Source organism: Mus pahari, chromosome 23 (genome assembly GCF_900095145.1).
Source record: "Mus pahari chromosome 23, PAHARI_EIJ_v1.1, whole genome shotgun sequence".
NCBI lineage: Eukaryota > Metazoa > Chordata > Mammalia > Rodentia > Muridae > Mus > Mus pahari.
Window position 1 is genome coordinate 31,417,766 of NC_034612.1, and position 21,842 is coordinate 31,439,607.

At 40.3% G+C, this 21,842-nt stretch overlaps 1 protein-coding gene across 1 annotated transcript in view; it reads left to right on the forward strand.

Moving 5' to 3' along the window:
• Sdk1 (sidekick cell adhesion molecule 1) overlaps nucleotides 1-21,842 on the forward strand; it is a 953,795-nt gene that overhangs the window by 69,245 nt on the left and 862,708 nt on the right. The window lies entirely within an intron of this gene.

Here is a 21,842-nt window from a genome sequence, read left to right on the forward strand (position 1 = left end):
CCTTAAGCAATGATGCTTCCTCTCTGTCGTGACCAGAAACTACTAGTAACTGGACTATGAGACAAAGACAGTGTATTTCATAAAGGGCTCATGCTGGTTATTGCTGGATGAAGGACTGTTCACCTAGGATTCTGTAGTATAGATCAGTTATAAACAAGGACTCACCTGTTTGAGTAAGACCTGGCTCAGCCTCCACATAGGTGCTCCTCCATGCTCTCAGTGGCACCCTTTGAGACTAAGAAGCTTGCCAGGTAACAGCTGACTTGGTAGCAATGGTCTCCAAATCGTGTTTTAGACCACTATCCAGTTAGCAAAGATGTAGGGCTGTGGGCCGAAGACAGTGTGACTTTCTTTTATGCCTCCCATTTGTGTCAGGGAAGCTGAAGCACAAGTTGGTTCCTCTGATCACTCCAGAAAATATTTTTTTCTGGGTAAAATATTGATATGGGGAACATAATCAAAGTTATATTTAACTGTCTTAACCATTTTAGTTAGATAATTTGTGCTAGTTTTTTTTAACAGCTTCTGAAAACAATCAAGTCAATCACTGCTATATAATTTTCCATGTATATCATAGTCACATTCATTAAATCACCTACAGTTGATTGTATTTCATTGACAATTCATATTGACTTCTTAGCAGACTGTTTAAATAGCTCTGCTAACTAAGGCATTAACCTTTGGCCTTATTAAAAAAATATGTCCCAAAGGATTAGAGCAAAATATTATTGATTAGACCATGCTTAAATATTCCAAAGGAGAAGTAGCCTGAAACAAAGTTAAAGAAAGTACTAGAGGTAAACCCAGCTGATCATGCTAAGGAGGCTTTTCTGCCGTGTGACAGTAGGTGCTTAAAATAATCCCTGGGGCAAACTTAATGCCTGGGAATGTGGCTTACATCCTCCAATATATTGGGAAAATCTAATTATATGATTATAGCTAAACTGAGGTTTATTTCTGTTTTCTTTCATTAAATTAGGGTGGGACATATGTGGTCATATTGAATCATTTTTCAGTTGTTTGGTAATTCAATTGATGTATTTTACTAAAACTTGCAGGAAGGCTTTTTAAAATTAAAGTAACTGAAAATTTTTATATGTAAAGATTTAAATGTTTTCTGAAACCAGAGCCAATGTTCTTTGTTAAAATATAAGTATTCATTAAATAGGTAACAGTTACTATATGTACATATGTGTGTATATATCTCTGTATGTACACATCTATATGCATATGTATATGTATATAAATGTGTGTTTATGTGTATGTGTGTGTGTGCTGAGGAATCAAACACAAGGTCTTGTGCACTGGTACATACTTGGCACATGTTCAACCACTGAGCCCCACTCCACAACAGAGTTACTTTTAAAGGGTATCTGTTCAGTGCCATTTGAAAACTTAAATCTGAATATTTCTGTCCATCATATCTCTAGTCAGGTTACATATCTGTACTTTGCATCAGATCTTCATATCTTCTTCACTCTTCTCTGTTTTCTTCTTCATGTATGCCTTTCACAGGAGAAATAAGTAGCCATCAGACGCATGCACCTCCAACTTTATGTCAAGTAGCCCACAGATTCTTTGTAGATCCCTATCTTACCTTTTATACTCTAACAGATGTTTCTGATCCTATTTCAGAAAACAGCCACTAAATATATCTTCAATTCCAAAATTAATTATCAGTAGCACTTCAGGACACTGCTGAGTTGAGTTGAATCCTGCCCTTACCTCCTTTTCTGTTCTCAGAGTTTAGACCTCACAGCTATTGGGTGTGTGCTATTCCTCCACTTTGTTCTTGCTCCCCCCTCTCACCTTGAGCAATGTGGTATACGTATGGCGCCCCATCACTCTAGTTCTTGACAACAGTGTTGACCAAGGTCTTACAGGAACTTCTATGGCATAGCTTTTCAGAATCTTAGTAGGGGTTCTTACCAAATGTAAATGATGCTTATAGTTTTTGAAAATTGAGATAATGGTTGTCCCTCTTCAGGTTTGCTGTACCTTTAAAATTTGTCAGCCTTTTTACTTTTTGGTGAAATGTAACAGAAAGTACATAAAGCAGATGTACAGTTCAGCCAACTGTAAAATAAACACCTGAGCAATCACCACCCAGACACGAAGCAGGACATTGCCAGCTCCTAGCAGCCCATGTGTTTATCACCTCTTTAAAGATTAAGGCTGGTGTTCCAGGAGCTTATCCACCAGCTCCTGCCGTGTAATTTGCATAGTAAGCTTTGGCTTTGTGGAGCAGCTATGATTCCCTCCTTTAATATCTTCATTATCTCTACACTTTAGTTTTCTCATTCCGGTATTTAGTTTTTGTGCACATTCTAAATATAATTTCTTTGAAACAGACTAGTAGCTAGGTATTCAATCTGTGATTATTTGTTACAATGAAACATAACTAAATAGGATTTCTGAATTGTTTTCAAAACTCTTATTAGCTTGCTTCCTGATACACATGAGATATCTTTCAATGTTTTAAACATTTAATTTGAAAATCTGATCTCATAAGGCTAGCTAACTGACCACATCAGCCTACTGAAGCATCTCTTCCACTTCTTGTGGGAGTCTACCTGTTTCTTTCATAAGGAACTTACACTCTTAGAAGCTCTGGGTGTCTCCCTTTCCCTGAAACAGACAGACAAACAAACAACCAAAGCTAATCACAGACAATCTCGAACAACAACAAGAAGCAACACCAGCAATAATAACAAAACTAGTCTGTGAATTAGCAGTAGAGACCCTGGAGTTATCTCACTTGGTCTGTGATATTAAAGATGAGGATCTCCAGCCTTGGATGAGCAAAGTTTTGGGGTTTAAGAGTTCATGATACCCTGTGCCCGTTGCATCTGTGGTGACAGCCTCTTCACAGTGAGAATCTACCATGTGAATCTGTGCTGGGTTTACTCTCCGTGATTCTCCGTTGTGTGTACCTCTTGTGTATTTAGTTTTGCACAGCAGATGTATTTCTCAATTATGTTTGCCTTTTAAAATCTCTGTTTATCAATGCAGAGACTCTAGAATAATACATTGACACACTCCTGAACAGATGCACAGGCTGTTCTCCTTCAGTTCTTGTACTGGCATGGTGATCTTTGACAGTTTATTTCAGTAGTAACTTATTTTAACGAGGGAGAAATATTTGGAATGATTAGCTAATCCAATCATTAAATGTTCTTTTAAGCTTGCAGCATAAGTTAAGGTATGACTCATAAAAACATTTTTCTATAAAAGCAATGTCAGAATTAAATGCTCACTGTGATCGGTATGCAGTTAGAATTTTCTGTGAATTGAGGGTGGAGGGAGCTCTAAGCATTACTATTGATTTTGAAAATTAATGTAATTGGCAGGCATACTCTAGAAGACTTGATTTTTAAGCCCTTTGTATGTACTTGCACTACCATAAATAAGAATGCATTCTGTATGGTGCCAGGATGTTGGCTTTAAGATTTACTAAGAGCAGTAAACATCTTAACTACTAATTTTTCTCTTTTTGGCAAGTATGTGTTAAAAGCGGTATGCCCTCATCTAGGTTGTAGTTTAGATTATTAAATGCAGGAGGTGCTTTTGTTTGTTTTTTTGTTTTTGTTTATTGTTGTTTGTTTCTAGAAGATCTAAATTTGGTTTACAGACTTTTTCTCAGAACTGCAGGAGGTAGCATTATCCTCATGGACATCCCCACCCATGAGTCATACCCATGAACCACAGAGACCCAGAGCAATCCCTCAGAGCTGCAGTATTAGTAAGGGCAAGGCCTGTGACTGGCGAGAGTGTCGAAGAATGGCTGCCTTTTCTTGTTGGATTACTGGTTGTGTGTGGGCTGCCATTTGGCAGCTCTCCTGGTTCTGCAGAATGTTGCACATTGAGGAACAGAGCCAGGGGACTCCAGGCTTCTACTCTCCAGGGATCTAGGCTCCCAAATTATAGTACTCCACTCCTATAGGATGAGTATGTTCCCTGTCAAAGCTTTTGCTCCTCAGATTTGAGAAGTCCAACCAGTGCCTCAGGTGAGCTGGCAATTGGGGAGTGCCACTGACAGGCCACTGACATAAGAACCACAGAAGCTACATTTGTAGCTTTTAAATTATTTACTTTTGCTTGTGATGAGAGATTTGACCCCTGGCCAGCAATATCCTCAAATAAAACATTTTGGGTACTTTCTCTAAAGTGTCTCTTCTTCTAACAGGTTGCTGAAGTGATCCTGTAGTGTTGATGTCCTGTCAGGACATTGGTGCTCCTGTGTGGGGCACTGTGAGATGCTGAAGCAGCAATTCCAGGACAGCTTTTCTAGTAAGACTCTCACTTTGACAAGCCCAGCAGATTGAAGCCGGTAGCTCCGGGTTTTGTGGGATTCCTTGGGGTATGCTCCCTATTGCATCCTGGAGCTGCTGCAGAGAGGAGTGATGCTGGTAAGGAAGTCTGGGATGGGGTTCTGTCACGGCTGTAGCCCTTGGAGGTTGGAAGGCTCTGGCAGAATGTCCCAAGGCATATGCTTCACTCTGGAATCACTGTCCTCATTTATAGCAACAGGAACTTCCACGGAGAAACTGTGCAAGCAAAATGGGACAATAATTTTGTGTGTTTCTGCCATTCTATTTTGTAAGCCATATAATATCAGGGACAGACAGAGGAGTCCCTCCTTATTTTTCGTTTTCACCATCCTTAGCTCAGAAATCCTTTTCTTTCACATCCCCCTACCCCCCACTATCAGTTTGCTTATTTAAGGTTAGAGTGTGAACTCCAAGAGGTCAGAGGTCAAATTAGCTTTGTTGTCTGTTAATATTTTTGGCTAGCCACAATCAAGTACACAATACACGATCTGTTGAATGAGTGATCTTAAATTACCTACATCTCAGTTGCTGGTGGTTTGAGGCTCACTAGACAGATGTAGAGAACAGTAGGCATCCTAAAACAGGTTGATTTAAGTAATGGGTAGCTCTGTGCTAGCTAGCTGGCTCGAGGCCAGGCCAGTGATGTCAGCAAATGAAGCAGGTCTGTGTGTTTACTGAGTGAGAGGATTACAAAATAGCAGTCCGTAAACAAATTGAGGCATTTGGCTCTCAGTGCTTTTCTCTAGTTTGGCCTCTTAGATTTACTGATCCCATTTTTCAGCAATAACTCAGTTGCTGAAGCATATAACTCTTTCTTTCCAGGGTGTTTTAATACTTTGCAGGAGTATATGACTAGCTAGTGCGGATTAATGGACAGACTTTGTAACCTGGGCCCACTGTTGTCACTGCTGCCCTTACCTTAGGGTTTCCCACCTTTGTAGGCTGGTGAGGACCTTGTTACAGAAGTGAAGCTCAACTGGAGGGAACATGGAAATTCCCGTTGGGGGAATATGCATGTTGGAAATGGTGCTTCCCGTGTGCGTATGAGGTACCTGACATAGATAGCATCGGGTTTTGAGCACATTTGGATTGAGTCCTCAGATCACTGTTTATGCCATGTGTGCCGAGATTTCAAACTGATGAGTCACATGCCTGTCGTTGCTAAGTTTTGGATTAAACACTAAAGTAGTATGTATGGAAATTTCAGAGACAACACATGCTTAGTTATCTCTGCTATATTCACTTTTAAAATCTTTTATTTAGTTCTTTGAGCATTTCATACATGGTTTCATCATATTCACTTCCTCTCCCCAGCTCTTACCAAGTCCACCTCCCTTCCCTAACTACCCAACTTCATGTCATTATTCTTATTTAAAACCTCATCAGACCAATTTGTGCAACTCAAATATTCTTAGATGTGTGGTCTTCCACTGGGCACGGTCAACTTGTCAGGGGCTATGCGATCAGAGAAAACTCTCTCTCCCTCTCCTACCAGCTAACAGTAACCAATAGCTCCACAGATAGGGGTAGAATTTCCTGCCCAACCCCCTGTCTCTGTTCTGGGATTTGATCTGACTTGAGCTTGCACAGCATTTGTGCATTCATTCTGTCTCAGCCATTATGAGTTCCTATGTTCAGCTGCCCTGCTGTGTCCTGAAGACACTGTCTCCCTGTGGTTGTATATGCCTCTGGCTCTTACACTCCTTCTGCCTCCTTTTCTGCAGTGATTCCTGAGCTTTTAGTGTATATGTGTCATTTAGGGCTGAGCATTCTGTAGTCAGTCTCTGCATGTAGGCTAGTTGTGGGTCTCTGTGTTAATTGCCATCTACTATAAATAGAAGCTTCTCTGATGAGGGGTTGAGAGAGGCAAGAATGAGTCAGTAGGAGTTTGTATAATACTGTATCCATTAGCAGAGTACTTGTAGTATATTTCCCCCTACTACCTATGACCTGTCTAACCATGGATTCTTGCTCTCATAGCAGTACCAGATATGGGTTTCTTCTCGTGGTCCAGGACTTAAATATAATTAGAAAGTGTTGGTTACTTTCACAATGTTTGTGTCACTCTTGCATCAGTGGACATGTCTTGCCAGGCCAGTCATTATTGTAGCTTCTAGGGTTCCCAGGTGGATCAGATCAATGTTTACTTGTCTCCTCTGGTAGTATGGGTGGTACCTTCCAGCACTGTGAAAGCTAGCAACTACAGACCTCTTTGAGGGTCAAACGACCCTTTCACAGGGGTTGCCTAAGACTAGCAGAAAGCACAGGTAATTACAGTATGTTTCCTAACAATAGCAAAATTACAGGAAGGAAGTATCAAATGAAAATATTTTTATAGTTGGGGGGGTCACCACAACATGAGGAAGTGTATTAAAAAGGTGCAGCATTAGGCAGGGTGAGAACCAGTGTTCTAGAAGTTAAACAAGAGCAATGGCAATAGCCTGTAGTGTTTGGTGGGGTCTATGTGACCTTACTGGCCAACAATTCCACTGGTACCTAGGCTTTTTATTTGTTAGCCCATGATGTCTCTCAGAGGGGAGTGGGAAGGGGAGAGGGAGGGGAAGGAGGAGAGAGAGAGAGAGAGAGAGAGAGAGAGAGAGAGAGAGAGAGAGAGAGAGAATGAATGATGTATGTGTTTTGGGAGACTTACAGTACTTACTTACTTCCATATACCTTTTTAAAAACGATATTCAATATTATTTTAAAAACTTTGACTGAAAGTGGTGTTAGTTTGAAAAACATTTGCTAAGTGTTTATTTTATCTCTCCCATAATGCTTCTGTGTTACTTTTTCACTTCCTTGTCCCACCTACTAGTAGCTTCTCTGTGTTCTACGTCACCTTGTTCCTCTTGTATTTATTATCCCTGTGTGTCTCCCTTCTTTCCATGCCCAGTGTCTATGCCTTACCTACTCATGCCTCGTCTTTTAGTCCTCCCATTTAATCCCACAGCTCGACTTTTTCCTCGGTTGTTTTGTAAATCTCAGTAGTTTCAAATCCACTGGGAGAGAAGCTGCTCTGGACTTGGCCACCAATCTGGAACCGTTGCTGAAACACGTCCTTTGGTCCTGTGAAGTAGACAGGGTGTTTCCCTAAGTCCATTAGGAAGGAAGAAAAAGCCAAAGTCATGTTACAGCCAATGTGGTTGGGTAATTTTCTAATCATAATCATTTAAAAATAACTAATGATTTTTCTGTGTGTTTACGCAAAGCCTTACTCTGATGTTTGATCAGGGTACTTTTTTTCAGGATGATTATTTAAGTCCCTACATTGATGAGATGAAGTCAGCTGTCTGCATAACCGGGTGGGTTAAAAACCCTCTTCCTAGTATTGTAGACCCACACTTTGGAGCAGGTTAATTCTTCAGTGGCAATCCTCATTTTCTCTACATTGAGTTATATCTTGGTACCAGGCTTTATTGTAAAACTCTCAGACCTAAAGGATTTAAAGTTTATTATTGCGATTTTGGAGCAGGATGGTAAGGAAAGGAAAGAAAATAATTTTCCTGAGTGAAGGGACCTTGTTCTTATAATAGCATTTTGATCTGAGGACTGTGCTGTGATAAATAACTCTGCCGGAGAATCTGGATGAAATTAACCCTGGGAGAACCCCATATCTCCCTGAGGCTCGAGGTGGCCAATGATGACGGTGTGTAATGTGTTTTCACATAGTTTGGTACACAAATGCGCGTGTGAGCAGGGTTTAAATTCAGCCTATTTTCAGTTTTTCTTTTCTACCCATTTGAAGTCTCCTTTAATAGGATTTTTTTCTATCATCCGTTTGAATCTTCTCGTTTTATCATGTTGCACTGAGAGCTGTTTGAGCAGGGCTTTGACTCTGGAAAGAGTAGTTTTAAATGCATTAATTTGAGACACTCTATAAACTGACACTATAATGAGAAATAGTATTGAAACATAAACTTAGGGAAAATGTCATTTGTATAATCTGTTTTGCTTTTCTACAAGATATTTCCTTGCACTATCTAAAAGTTACCTTTTGAGTAATATTTTTAGTTGATAGTTTCTTTTTTGTTTTTTTGTTTTGTTTTGTTTTGTTTTGTTTTGTTTTGTTTTGTTTTGTTTTTTGGTTTTCCTCACAAGTCCAGTAAGCCAAGCACAGAAAACTAAAAACTAAAACTAGTTTAAAAACTATCAACTAGTTTAAAAACTATCAACTAGTTTAAAAACTATCAACTAGTTTTAGTTTTTAGTTTTCTGTGCCTGGCTTACTAGACTTGTGAGGAAATCATAGATGACTTTAGGTTGAAAGCTTTCATTTCTCTTCAGTTAAAAAAAAAAGTTCATAAAATTTAATTTTAAAAGTCTTATTTTGTATTCTATTTAATTCATGAAAACATTATGACCAAATATGCATTGTGCTTAATCTTAAAGTAGTGTCAGGTTTTTGACAAAGATTTATTTAATTTTATTTTGAAGTATCTGTAGGTTCACACAAAGTTATAAGAGATACTGCAGAATGCCCTTCCTTTTCCCTTTGCAGGGAAACATCCATCTATGATAACATCTCTCTTGTTCCTGGTCCTTGGAAACCACTGAGGTGTTCATCTCGGTGTTTGTCATCTTAGCAGTTGTATAGATAGAAGCTTCTGGGAAGCTACTTGGGAAGCTTCAGGGATTGCCTTAGAAAAAGTCTCAGGACAGTTCTGTGGTACTTCATCTAGATTGCTGGATATCACTATTTCATTCCTTTTCCTGTGGAGGGCCTTCATATAGAGCAGTACTTCTCGGGCTTCCTAATGCTGTGACCTTTTAATACAGTTCCTCATTTATATTTCAAGTGCTATCCCGAATGTCCCCTATACCCTCCCCACACCCTGCTCCCCTGCCCACTCACTCCCACTTCTTGGCCCTGACAGTTCCCTGTACTGGGGCATATAAAGTTTGTAAGACCAAGGGGCATCTCTTCCCAATGATGGCTGACTAGGCCATCTTCTGCTACATATGCAGCTAGAGACATGAGCTCTGGGGGTACTGACTAGTTCATATTGTTGTTCCATCTATAGGGTTGTGGGATAGCATTTGAAATGTAAATGAAGAAAACATATAATACAATAATTTTAAAAATTCAAAGCAAGATTCCCTCTTTGAGTTTTCATTCAGAAAGTTAATACTAAGCAGATATAAAAAAAAAATACAGTTCCTCATGTTGTGATGACACCTCCCACCCATAAAATATTTTGTCACTGCTTTGTACTGTAATTTTTGCTATTGTAATGAATAGTAATGTAAACATCTGGCATACAGAACATCTGATGTTGTGACCCATAGTTGAGAACCGCCGACAGAGAGAGCATTACCGTGGGGAGCATCAGGAGTGCTTGTTTTGGCTCTTACAGATAACACTGCTGCAAAAATTTGTGCTTGCACACTGTCCACTTGTGGGGGGAGGGTATGCTAAATGATCAAGAATATAAGTTTCAGGTTATATGTTAATTGCATTCCTGCAACTATACTCTAGAAAAAATATAATATAGATTAATGAAAGTTACTTAAATGATTTTTATTTTTGCTTCTAGAATTTTCCACTTGATATTTTCAGACCATTGTTGATTATAGCTAACTCAAACCATGAAAAATAAATTCTGAATAAAGGAGACTAGTGTGTCTTTAAGTATGTGTATGTCTGCACCTTATTTTGTTTTTTATTTGCAGCCCCTGATACTGAACATTTTTGATGTGCTTATTTGTCCTCTGCATATACATTTTATTGTGTCTTACTTATTTTCCAATTGGGTATTTTCCTCTGTTGAATTTTGAGAGATTTGTTTTTTGGTTTTCTTTTTTGTTGTTGTTGTTGTTTTTGGTTTTTTTGTTTTTTATGTATTTTTGAATACTTGTTCTACATTGAAAACAGAACTTAAAATGTTTTTCTTGTCTCTTTGTAACCTGTTTTTTTCCATGTCTATTTGTTTACCATTAGTTTTAACTTCTTAATTATAAATTTAACTCTGTAATCAAGCTTTATATATACAGTGGAATAGAGAAAATATGGAGCCCCAAAGAACTATTGTAAAAGCATGAAATTTTAGACCTTGTGAACAAAGGGAATGGAATACTGTCCTGCGAGCAGACGTGGTCTACATCAGTAGTTCTCGACCTTCCTAACACTGCAACCCTTTAATACAGCTCCACATGTTGTGGTGACCCAACCAGAAAATTATTTTGTTGCTACTTAATCACTGTAATTTTGCTGCTGTTATGAATCATAATGTAAATATCTGATATGCATGATATCTGATATGTGACCCCAAAGAGGTCGTGACCTACAGGCTGAGAACCACTTGTCTATATGATGAAGACACAGGTCACATGTCTCAGTGATGTCCACAGCTTCCAAGACCTAAGTGTTTCATGACTTTCATGTTGTTCATGTTCCTTTCTCCTTGCCAGAGGCCACATGCCTGCCATCTAGCCACTCAAGTCCTGGCAGTGGATAAACTATGAAAAATGAGCCCTTTGTGTTCTGTACAGCATTTGCCATGGAAAGATGCCAGGACCATGATGCTCAGAGTAAAGTTCTTCCTCTAGACAGTCCTGCTGTTGGCACCACATGCATATAAACTAACACTCTGGGACATAAACCTTGGGAGTAATTCTGTGAAAGAAGGACTTCTTATTAACCATACCCTTTCTGTACAGTGTTCTGAACATGAACGTTTCATGCTGCCTTTGGATCTTAGTCTGCAGATGGCTCAAGGAAAATGAGTTCGGAAGGCTTCTCATTGATGAATAATACATTTCAGAAAACAGCAGGGGTAGGATAGTTATGGCTTCACACTCCTCTGACACCAGCACTTGAGAGGTAGAGGCAGGAGGATCAGGAGTTCAAAACCAGCTTGGCTGTGTAGTGAGACCCTTTCTCATAGCCTTTGCTCTCATAGGAGCAGCAGCAGCAGCAGCAGCAACAACAACAACAACAACAACAACAATCATTCTTCCTCCCCAACTAAATCAAACAATAATCTCAACCTCAAACACCACAGTGGAGTTGACCATGGCTGACGGCGGCAAGCTGCTCCGGATAACAGCAGCATCTGCAAAGCTCGCCTTTTTGTACTCCTAGTGGAGTCTTTGCAGAGAAAAGCGTTTTTATTTTGAAAACATCTAGCTGAGCATTGTTTTCCATGTGGATCATGTGCTTGGTGTCAAATATAAGAATTCTGCATGCCCTGGATCCTAAAGATTTTATCCTGTTTTAAAAAGTGTACGGCTTTATATTTCATGATGTAGTTCATTTGCAGTTAATTTTGTATAAAGATTTTTTCCCCAACTGATAAATGTGTAATTGTTTCTGCATCATTTGTTGAAAAGGCTATTTGTACTTCATTGAATTACTTTGATACTATGCCAAAAAAGTCATTCAGTGTGTGTGTGAGTCTACTTTGGGGTTTTCTACTGGGTTCCATTGACCAGCCTATCTCCCAGTCTTTGTTTTTACAGCTATGTGATTTCTCTGGAAATTTAGTTATTTCTTCGTTTTCTTTTCAAAAGCTATTTTAACTACTAGTTACTTTTCCTGTTAATATAAAATTTGGCATACTCATCCCAATTCCTCATATTTTGACAAGAATTATATTAAATCTATAGATGTGTATTGAGAAAATTGATATTTACTGTTTAGAGTCTTTCAGTCAGTGAATGTGTATCTCTGTCCGTTTGATTAGATCTTGAGTCCTCTCGTCAGAGTATTATATTTTTAGGCTGTTAGTCCTGTACATGCTAGCTTCGTGCTCCACTGTTAGTGTTATTTAGAATGATTGTTTGGTATCTTTGACTCTGGAGTCCATTGCTGCCACATAGGAATTTTATGTTTATCCTGTTATATCCCGTGAACTGGCTGTTGGAGACTACAGAGACCGCAATGTGAGTGTCAAGCTAGTTCCTGTGAAAAGCGAGGTGAACCAGAGAAATCCAGTTTGCTGAGGATTAGTGGTAGTGGAAATGCTTACCAATTTTAGTCCCTTCCAGTTTGGAGAAATCAATGGATACCTTATGCTTTTCTACCACCTAGAAGTTTCTTCCAAGAAGCTCTGGTTTCCTGGGAGACAGTTAAGAAGCCACAAGTAGGGAGCAGTGCAACTAGAGGGTGCGCACTTTTAGATCCCTTCTGGCCAGAGACAGGAAGTGTGGTGGGCTTAGTGCAGATTCCCATCAAGGGCCAAGGCAGGAGACTTTCCTCCACTTCTTTGATTTTATGTTTTCATTTCCTTCTTGTTCTTTGGCTTGAAAACACAGTTTGTTTGTTTGTTTGTTCATTAACTGGGACTCATATTCTCTCTCTCTCTCTCTCTCTCTCTCTCTCTCTCTCTCTCTCACACACACACACACACACACACACACAGTATGTATGTGTGTGTGTGTGTGTGTGTGTGTGTGTAACATATATGTTGGTGCCTGCAGAGATCTGGAGAGGGCACTGGATCCCTTGGAGCTGGAGTTGTAGGTAGTTGTGAGCCTCCCAACATGAGTGTTTATGTTCATACTTGGGGTTAGTTCTCTGAAAGAACGGCAAGTGCTCTTAGTTACTGAGCTGTTTGTCAGCCCCTGCTGAACATTTTTGGTTTAATACTCTTTCTGTCTCTGTGTGCTTCTCTGTGTGTTCTTCCTTTCCTGTAGTGTGTGTGTCTAACACTTGAGGTACCACAAAAAAAGCTATATTTGGGGAATTTCAGATATTTCTAATTCTTCTCCTTCCCAGTGTGTTCCCTTAAGTAATTATTTTTATTTTTGTTGTAAAATTTGGTGTTTCTTGTGCACAGGCAATGTTTTCAGCTTTGTTCCCCACCTTGTTGTTTATTTCACAATCTATCCTGGTGATTACCCTGTAATAGTAATAAAGATCTTCCTTGGCTCTTCACAGCTGTGGAAGTGCTGGGGAATTTTGCATGTGTAATTTTGTTCGCTATTGAAAGCTTGTCCTTTGTGGGAGTTTACCTTGTACTGTAGTCAGTAGTCAGTAGCATTTGCGGCTTTCAGCTTCTTCTCAGCCTTGTCAAGAGTGTGGGTTCTTGCCAGCTAGGTGAGAAAGGCTGTCTCTCTAGCTTTCATTTACATTTCTCTTGAGGATGGTTCAAATCTTTGAAAAACGCTTAAGGACTTTTACCTTCCTCTTCAGTTTGTATTTGGTTTGTGTCTTTTGCCTGTTTGTCTATCACATCTTCCACTACTTACTGTCTTGATTTTTAAAGAGAAAGGAAAGATTGTCTCTTGGGGAGGTAAACTGTGACTACTGGTTCCCAGTCTCTCTCTCCCTCTCCTTCGCCCTCTTCCTCCCCTCCCTCCCCCCTGCCCCCTTCTCCCTCCCCCTCTGTGTTGATGAACAACCCCTCTCAAGCACATTTTTAGGAATATCATTTTTGGTAGTTTTAGTTTTTAAGGTTGTAATTTCATGAGATCTGGATTTAAAGGTTGCTGACTTATGTAGATGGGAAGACGGCTGGGATTACTTGTCATGTGTGTGCCTTTAGTGGCCTGTCTGCATGAAAGCCATCATGAGGGCTTTGCATCATTCCAGGTCCTATCTTGATTCTTTTCTCATTGTGCACTGGGAAACAGCAAGCTGCCATGCCTGATGTTTCATCCTGTGCTTCTCATCTGCCAAGCAAGTGCCTAGTGATAATTATTCTTTTCTTACAACTTTATACAGACCTTCTTTTCCTGTTCACACTTGTAATTTCCATTGTATTTGCCATCAGAGCTCTTGTCTAGACCCTGGCTTTGTAAACGTCCTCTGTAAAGGGTTGGTAAGAAATTATCTTAGGCTTTTCAGGCTGTCTCACATCTCTCTATCACAGTTACTTATATCTATTATTGTAGCATGAAGAGGTATAGAGAGTACACAAACTACCAAATATGGCTGTGCGCCGGTAAAATCTTTTTTGGAAACCAGTGGGCGGGGGTGGGGTCAGGGGTGGGGGAAGAGACAGGAAGAGAAATGAGTGCATTTGGTGCATAGCCCTGACCCACTAACCTGGGATCAAAACTAGGATGATTTCACTTTCCTTTGCCAGCCCAACTGCCTGCTTCTTTGCTGCTGGGTTAAGTCAGATCCTAGTTGCCTGAACTATGAGATCCGATAATAGGGTCCCGTAGCTGCAGGGAATGCAGTGCATTGTTGGTATTGATGGTGATTAGGTCTTATTTACTTTATTATTTTGCTATAACTGGTTGTACCAAAACTGCAACACAAAATGAATATTAAGAAAATGTTTCTCTTAGAAAATTAGAATAACTGAAACATCTTTACATCTCTATCGACTGCTGCTGCTGCCACCACTGTCTTTAAAGATGAACATTGTGGTGCAGAGCAAGCCCTGGAAAGCGATGCCGGCCTATCATCCACTCACTGCAGAAGTCATAATTCAGAGAGAGAGGGATCTGCAACAGGAAGGAGTCCTGTCACATTTTTATGAGTGTTTTATTGTTCTCCAACTAAAATTAGACCTCATAGTAATGTCACCTGTGAATAAGACAATCTGCAACAGATGAAATATGAAGGGCTGAGTTAAGTATTGTTGAGTCATTTCTCAGGCAAGATTATGCCTGCTTACCAAGAGAAGGAAGGGTCTCGGTTCCCTTTCCCAGAACGGGAGCTACTGTGCAGTTGCTATTTACATCGAAGATGTTTTTCCTTCTGAGCAATTGCTATTGATGTGAGTATTTAAAAATCACCTCTTGCACAGCTAACTTTTGGGGGGAACATTTATTCTCTTCCAGATTGTATCAGAGGGTTGCAAATTCAACATCTCTTACTTCTATATTTTCAACTAGTTTGCATATTTCTGAGGCACAGCACTCTGATTGGAGTAGGGAAGAGTGAATAGAAAGGGCGAATTGGGAATTATAGCTAGCAGGCAAGTTTTAGATCTTAGGTTGATAGGACTGAGGAGATGAACAGTGAGGACAGTAACAGGGGAGATGCACTGGAAAGTCTCTAGTGCTCTGTTGGGTGCATGCCACTGGGCTCTTTGTGCACCCATTTGTCATTCTCAAAAGTGTGTGTGTGTGTGTGTGTGTGTGTGTGTGTGTGTGTGTGTGTGCATGTGTGCGTGCACATATGTATGCCCATATAGAGATGAGAGGAGGATGTCAGGTGTCCCATTCTTTCACTCTCTACCTTATTTTCTCATTTAGGGTCTCCCACCGAACCTGGGGCTAATAGACCAGTAGCCAGCAAGTCCCAGAGCTTGTTTCTACCCTGTATGATGCTGAGTGACAGGTGTACATAGCCATCCCTGCTGTTGTATCTGGGTGCTGGGGATTATGACTCAGGTCCTCATGCTTGTAAAACAAGACCTCTTAGCTCTTACCTACTGAGTCATCTCCCCAGCCCACTTTTGTCATTTGTAATTCTAGTAGTAAGTGAAAAGTACCCCTGTCTACTGCAACCTCCTGGGCTAGGACCAAGTAGATATAATGCAGAGGGTTTAGAACAGTGCTTGGCACATGGTAAACAATGAGTGAAAGCTGTTCCACATGACTCAGATTGCTACTGTAGACTGTAAACATGACTACTATCTTTACACACAAGAGTGAAAAAGCCTGTGTAACCCTGTGAACTGTATTGTACCAAAACACCTTTGCACTGTACTGTTTTCTGATGTTTCCTTTACTGCACTACTGTAAATAAAGTTCCACTGAAACAAAATTGTGTTCATTGTTTCTGTGCTGTCTGTGAATCTTTTGTTCTATAATGACCAGCTGAGTAGGTGTGACAGGACTGATGGCTTACAGAACATACTTCAGTGTCTGGCTTGCTAGGTGAATTTCAGAACTCCTAGGTACAGGTCTTCTCATTCAGAGTAAAGGGCAATAAGATGTTTTCAATTATAGAACAATTTTTGGAAACCGTTTAATCCTATCTATCTCACATTGAAAACAAATGATGTGGCACAGAAGTGTATAGCATAAAATAAGACATTCCCCCAGGTTTTTATTTATATTGCTACTAAAGAGTTGCTGGTGAATTATTGCAAATCAACCAATGTGAATTGGTTGAAAAGTGGAAATTCTTTTCCTTTTATAATGAAAACTAAACCCAGACCTGAGAAATTGCCATACAAGCATGAGGGCCTGCATTTGGACTCGCACCCCACTTACAACCCAGAGCTGGGGAAGAGGAGACAGGTAGATTCCTGGAGCTTTCTGGCTAGCTACTCTAACCAAATTGGCAAGCTCCAGGTTCAGAGAGGGAGCCTGTCTTAAAAAATGAGATGGCAAAATATAGAAGATATGTGGACCTCTGTTCATTTATTCATTCTCTCTCTCTTTCTCTCTCTCCCTCTCCCTCTCATACACACACACACACACACACACACACTAAAAAAAAGCCTTAAAAGCCCTAAAAGTTTTGGGGGATGGAGTGATGGTTTCATGGCTCTTAAAGAGGAGATGAATTTGGTACCCACCACAGACATCTTGTAGTTTTCCCCCATCTGTGACTCCAGTTCCAAGAGATCTGATGTCCTCTTCTGGACTCCGCGGACACTGCATTTGGGTGTATATACTTACACAGAAACATATACAAATATACATGATTAAAAATAAAAACAAAATATTAAAACCTATAATTCTGGGATGGACTTTGTTTGCTTGTTTGTTTTCGTGTTTGCCCTGCCGAAGTAAACACAGTGTTTTGTTTTCTTTGAATCTGTGAATATTTCAGAGCAGCACTAAGCTGTATCAGCTCATGGCACCAGTTCACTGCATTAACAATTCAGGCCCTCGGAGTCAGTGATGTCATTTGTCCATAGGGACAGTTTGTTATCACCAAAGGAACAGGACTTTCACAATCTCTAAAAGGAATGTACCATTACTATTATCTCGCTTGGATTCAAGACATAATAAACAGCGTGAACATAAGCCTAAGATAAAGTTTGAATGCATCCCTGATTTGAAGTGGAGATAATGTGTAGATTTTGAGTGTGTTTTTGGTACAGAGACAACTGATGTCTCAGAAGCAGATTGGCCTCAGGAGTACTTGGTTTCAGTACAGTCCCCTTACCAGCAGGGGAATAGCAGACAAGTGGTGTTTTTCAGACAGTAGAGCAGATGGCTCTTTCTCATCAGACCAGGGTGTGCCAACCACCAGAGACAGCCACAGAAATGTTAACCCTGGAGGGAAGGAGGAAACAATTGCCATCAGTTGTTCCTTACAAGTCTGACTTCAGAGTGTTAGGGGAAGTATTTGTCATTTTAAAACGTATGCATTGAGTATACCACGATGAAGCCTATATTCTTGGAGTTCTTACTAAAATAGTGAGGGAGGATGTATTTACTTTAAAAAGGAATACAACTCTTAGTGGTTGACATTTCTGGCTAATGTGGTGGCAGATGACTTGGACCTGATATCTAGCTTCCAGATTCTTGTTTAAATATTGGTGAGGATGACTGACATTGGGGGAGGGGTGTTACTATAAACCAAAAGCCCTGTGCAATATCGTATGTGGAATGGGTTGAGAATAGCCATGGACCACTTAAATGCATGTTCTCTTTTTGGAGCCAGAACATTGGAGTGCCCCTTACAGGGTAGAGCTATAGGAAGGCTTTATTCACAGGGACTTCTGCAAGACAGAGTGCCATGCTGAGCTGCAAAAATTGGCACTCACTGGCTGGTTCCAGTGTTCATCTCAAACTCTTTTCTGCCTGTGTTCACTTTGATTTAAAAATGGTGACTTCCACTGTGCAGTCCAGCAGCAGGGCTGAGAGAGTTCAGCACCCTGCACTCAGGAGCATGAGCCCCCTAAAAGAGGAGCCTTTAGTGCTGTGGCTGCATTCGTGAAGCCTTGCACTCTCTCATCAGCACTAATTAACTAATCTGAGCCTGAAGTGAGTGACTGGAGAGAGAGCTGAGTACCCTGTTGTCCTGTGTGGTGTGGTGCATGATGTGTGCATGGCTGATATGAGGAACACACTTTCACCAGGAAGTTCTACTTTGAGTCTCATCAGACAGATGTGTTACATGTTACCAGCTGAGGCCAGAGTAGGACATATCTTACTTCTAAATCTAACTTGAGAGGGAAATCCTGCCAATGACTAATGGACACAGCAGGGACTAAGGAATTGTTGCTTATTCTTGCTTGAATTCATGTCTACATGGCAGAAACCTTGAATGTGGCTAATGGGATATGGGTATGAGGGATAATAAAGACATTACTCTTCTGAAATGACTACATGTGTGTGGTGGTTTGAAAAAGTTTGACCCCCATAGACTCATGTGTGTGAATCCTTGGCCCATAGGGAGTGGCACTATTAGGAGGTGTGGCCTTGTTGGAGTAGGTTTGACATTGATGGAGGAAGCATGACACTGTGGGTGCGAGCTTTGAGGTCTCCAATACTAAAGCTCCTCCCAGTGTTGAATCTAGTCTCCCCCTTGCTGCCTAGATAAAGATGGAACAGAGATTAAGGGAATGGCCAGCCAATGACTGCCCCAACCTGAGGCCCATCTCATGTGAAAGAGCCAACCCCAGATATTAATAATGATACTCTGCTATGCTTGTAGACAGGAGTGTAGCATAACTGTCTCCTCAGAGGCTTCATCCAGCAGCAAATGGAAACAGATGCAGAGACCCACAGCCAAACATCAGGCAGAGCTCAGGAGGTTATGTAAAAGTGGGGAATGGGATTTAGTGTGCCAGAGGGCTAAAGGACACTGCAAGAAGACTCACAGAGTCAACTAACCTGAGACCATGGGGGCTCATAGAAACTGAGCTATCAACCAAAGTGCTTGCAAGGGCTGGTCCTAGGCTCTCTATACATTCATAGCAGATGTGCAGCTTGGTTTTCATGTAGGTCTCCTAACAACTGGATGGGGTGGGCTGTCTCTGACTTTGTTGCCTGACATTGGATCTCTTTTCCCCTGGTCAGGCCTCTGTGGGAGAGGATGGACTGCTGCAACTTGATTTCCCAGGATAGGGTGGTACCCAAGGGGGACTTTCCCTACTCTGTGAAGGGGAGAGGATAATGGGAGGAGGGATTTGTGAAGGTGGGGCTGGGAGGAGAGGATGGAGAAGAGCTGCAATCAAGATGTAAAAATGAATAAATAAAATTTAATTAATAAATAAATGTAAAAAATGCAGAAACTTTGACTCCTCCAGCACCAAATCTGTCTTGCTTCCCACCGTGATGATAATGTACTGAACCTCCGAAATTATAAGCCAGCCCCAATAATGTTTTCTTTTATAAGAGTTGACTTGGTCATGTATGGTGTCTCTTCACAGCAATGGAAACTCAAAGACAAAGTAAAAAGGAACAGTAGAGGTAGTCTAGTAAATAACTCATGGTGTCTTAGGTAAAAAATAAGGCAATGGCTTTGAGGGGGAAAAAAAAACTAAAAAACAAACAAAACAACACATCAAGTCCTAAGAAGGAGCAACTGAGGTACAAATGCCAAAGAAGTTGGTTTAAATAAAAGAATGAGAAAAAAGAATTGTTTCCATCTTAAGACACCTGGAAGAAGACTTGCTTTCTAGGATGGAGGAGTAATGTGGATGATGAAGAGGACCCTATGCAGAATGCTCAGAAGAAAGGCAGGACTATGTACGCAAATGTGGATAGTGGAGGTGGTGGACAGTGGACAGGTCTTTCTTTAACCTAAAGGAAGCTGAACTGCAAGGCAGTGAAATCACAGTTAACGGCTGTGCTGGAGAAGCAGATAAGTAAATAGCAAAGGGACCCCTGAGAACCTTCCAAAATTAATGAAAAAGGTTTCCACATAGACCTGCTTGGCAAAATATTTGAATTTTAAGGATAAATCAACCCCAGGAGATAGAGCAGGTTGCCTGCAGAGGAACACAAATTAGGTTTGTCTCAGCCATCTTGTCTATTAAATGCCAGAAATGTAAGGCTGTGGCCCACAGACTGCTTCCAGCTGCATGTTTCCTGTGTGCTGTAATGACTCTTCATGTATGTTCCATGTTCCACCCATATCTTAGAAGGCTGTGTAAACACACATTTATCATAGCAGAGAGAACTGATTTAACTTATTTTTCTGACGTTTAAAATTGTGTGTGTGTGTGTGTGTGTGTGTATGTGTGTGATGTTACACATGTTTGCTTGTGAGTGCGGGTAAGTGTGTGGAGGTTAGAGGACAAGGTTGGGGTTTGGTACTTGCATTCCATGTTGTTTGTTGTGGAGTCTCTTGTTGATGGCTACGTAGGCCAATCTAGCTGGTCTGAAAGCTTTCAGGGGATTCTCCCGACTCCTATCTCACCACAAGGTTACATACCTACCATGCCTGGTTTTATGTTCTGGGGATCTGAACTCAGGTCCTCATACTTGCATGGCAAGTGTTTTGCCCACTGAACCATCTCCTCAGCCCTACACTCTGATCTTGAAGGTTCAGTCTAGCATGAAGTCTTACAACTTTCTGACCCTCTGGGAAACTAGAATATGTTTATGTTTCCTGTTCAGTGATTGGTGATTAACAGCCCCAAATCTGGAAAGTTTAACTCACTGGTTCAGGGAGTTGGGTTATACAAGGGAAAAAAATGGAACAAATTATAATTAGATAATTAAAAACGCACCAGTCCAACAAAAACGAAGAGCAATCTGACTGTATATCCTTTATAAAAGGCACATTCAAAAGGAAATTGCTGGAAGGCTTAAATGAAAGAAATTGATAAACACAAGCAAAGAGAATGTAATAGCTTGATTGTAAGACAAACCATTAAAATAGGACACAAATTATAAAGATGAAAGATGTAAGCTGCAATTATGACATAATGTGAATTGTTATGGGTAAGTTACATCACAGTGCACATTCATTGTAAGTGAAAGAAGAGGAATAAGGCATTTATATATTTTGGGACACAGTAAATTAGACAGTAACAAAATAATAGAGGCTGTAAGTCTCCTGATAATTTAAGGGTGTCCTAATAGATAGATATACCTTGCCAACAGACAAAATTTATCTTTAGTGCTACATTGGATACTTTTCCTCCAAACAATATATTCTATAGTCTAAAAATTGAATACACTGAAAGTGATATAAATATATCCTCTAACAGCAATAAACTTTAAAAAAAAACACTAATTATGAAAAATGAAAAAGCAAAATCCAGATTCTTTGACCACCTCTCAAGTCATCTTCTCAGTAACTCTTGAGTGGGTTAAAGAGGACAAGACTTCTATTTTGGAAACTTCTGGTACATATGGATCCCATGAGATGCGATCGGAGTCACTCATTAGAAGAACACAATATAATTAGATTCTAAACAATAAGAACAACAATAAAATTAAGCATTAATTTTATTAAGCTCAGGCATTAGAAAAAAAAGGAAATTTCATGGGAAATTATTAAAGATACAGAAACATGTACAAAACAGTAATAGGGATAAATCTCAATATATGTCTTTGGAAAGAAAATGGTCAGAATTTCAGGTAAGATTTGTAGGTAACCTAATTCACACACTCACATGCATGTGCATGCCCATACCCACACGCACACACCCACCCACACACACACACACACACACACACACACACACACACACA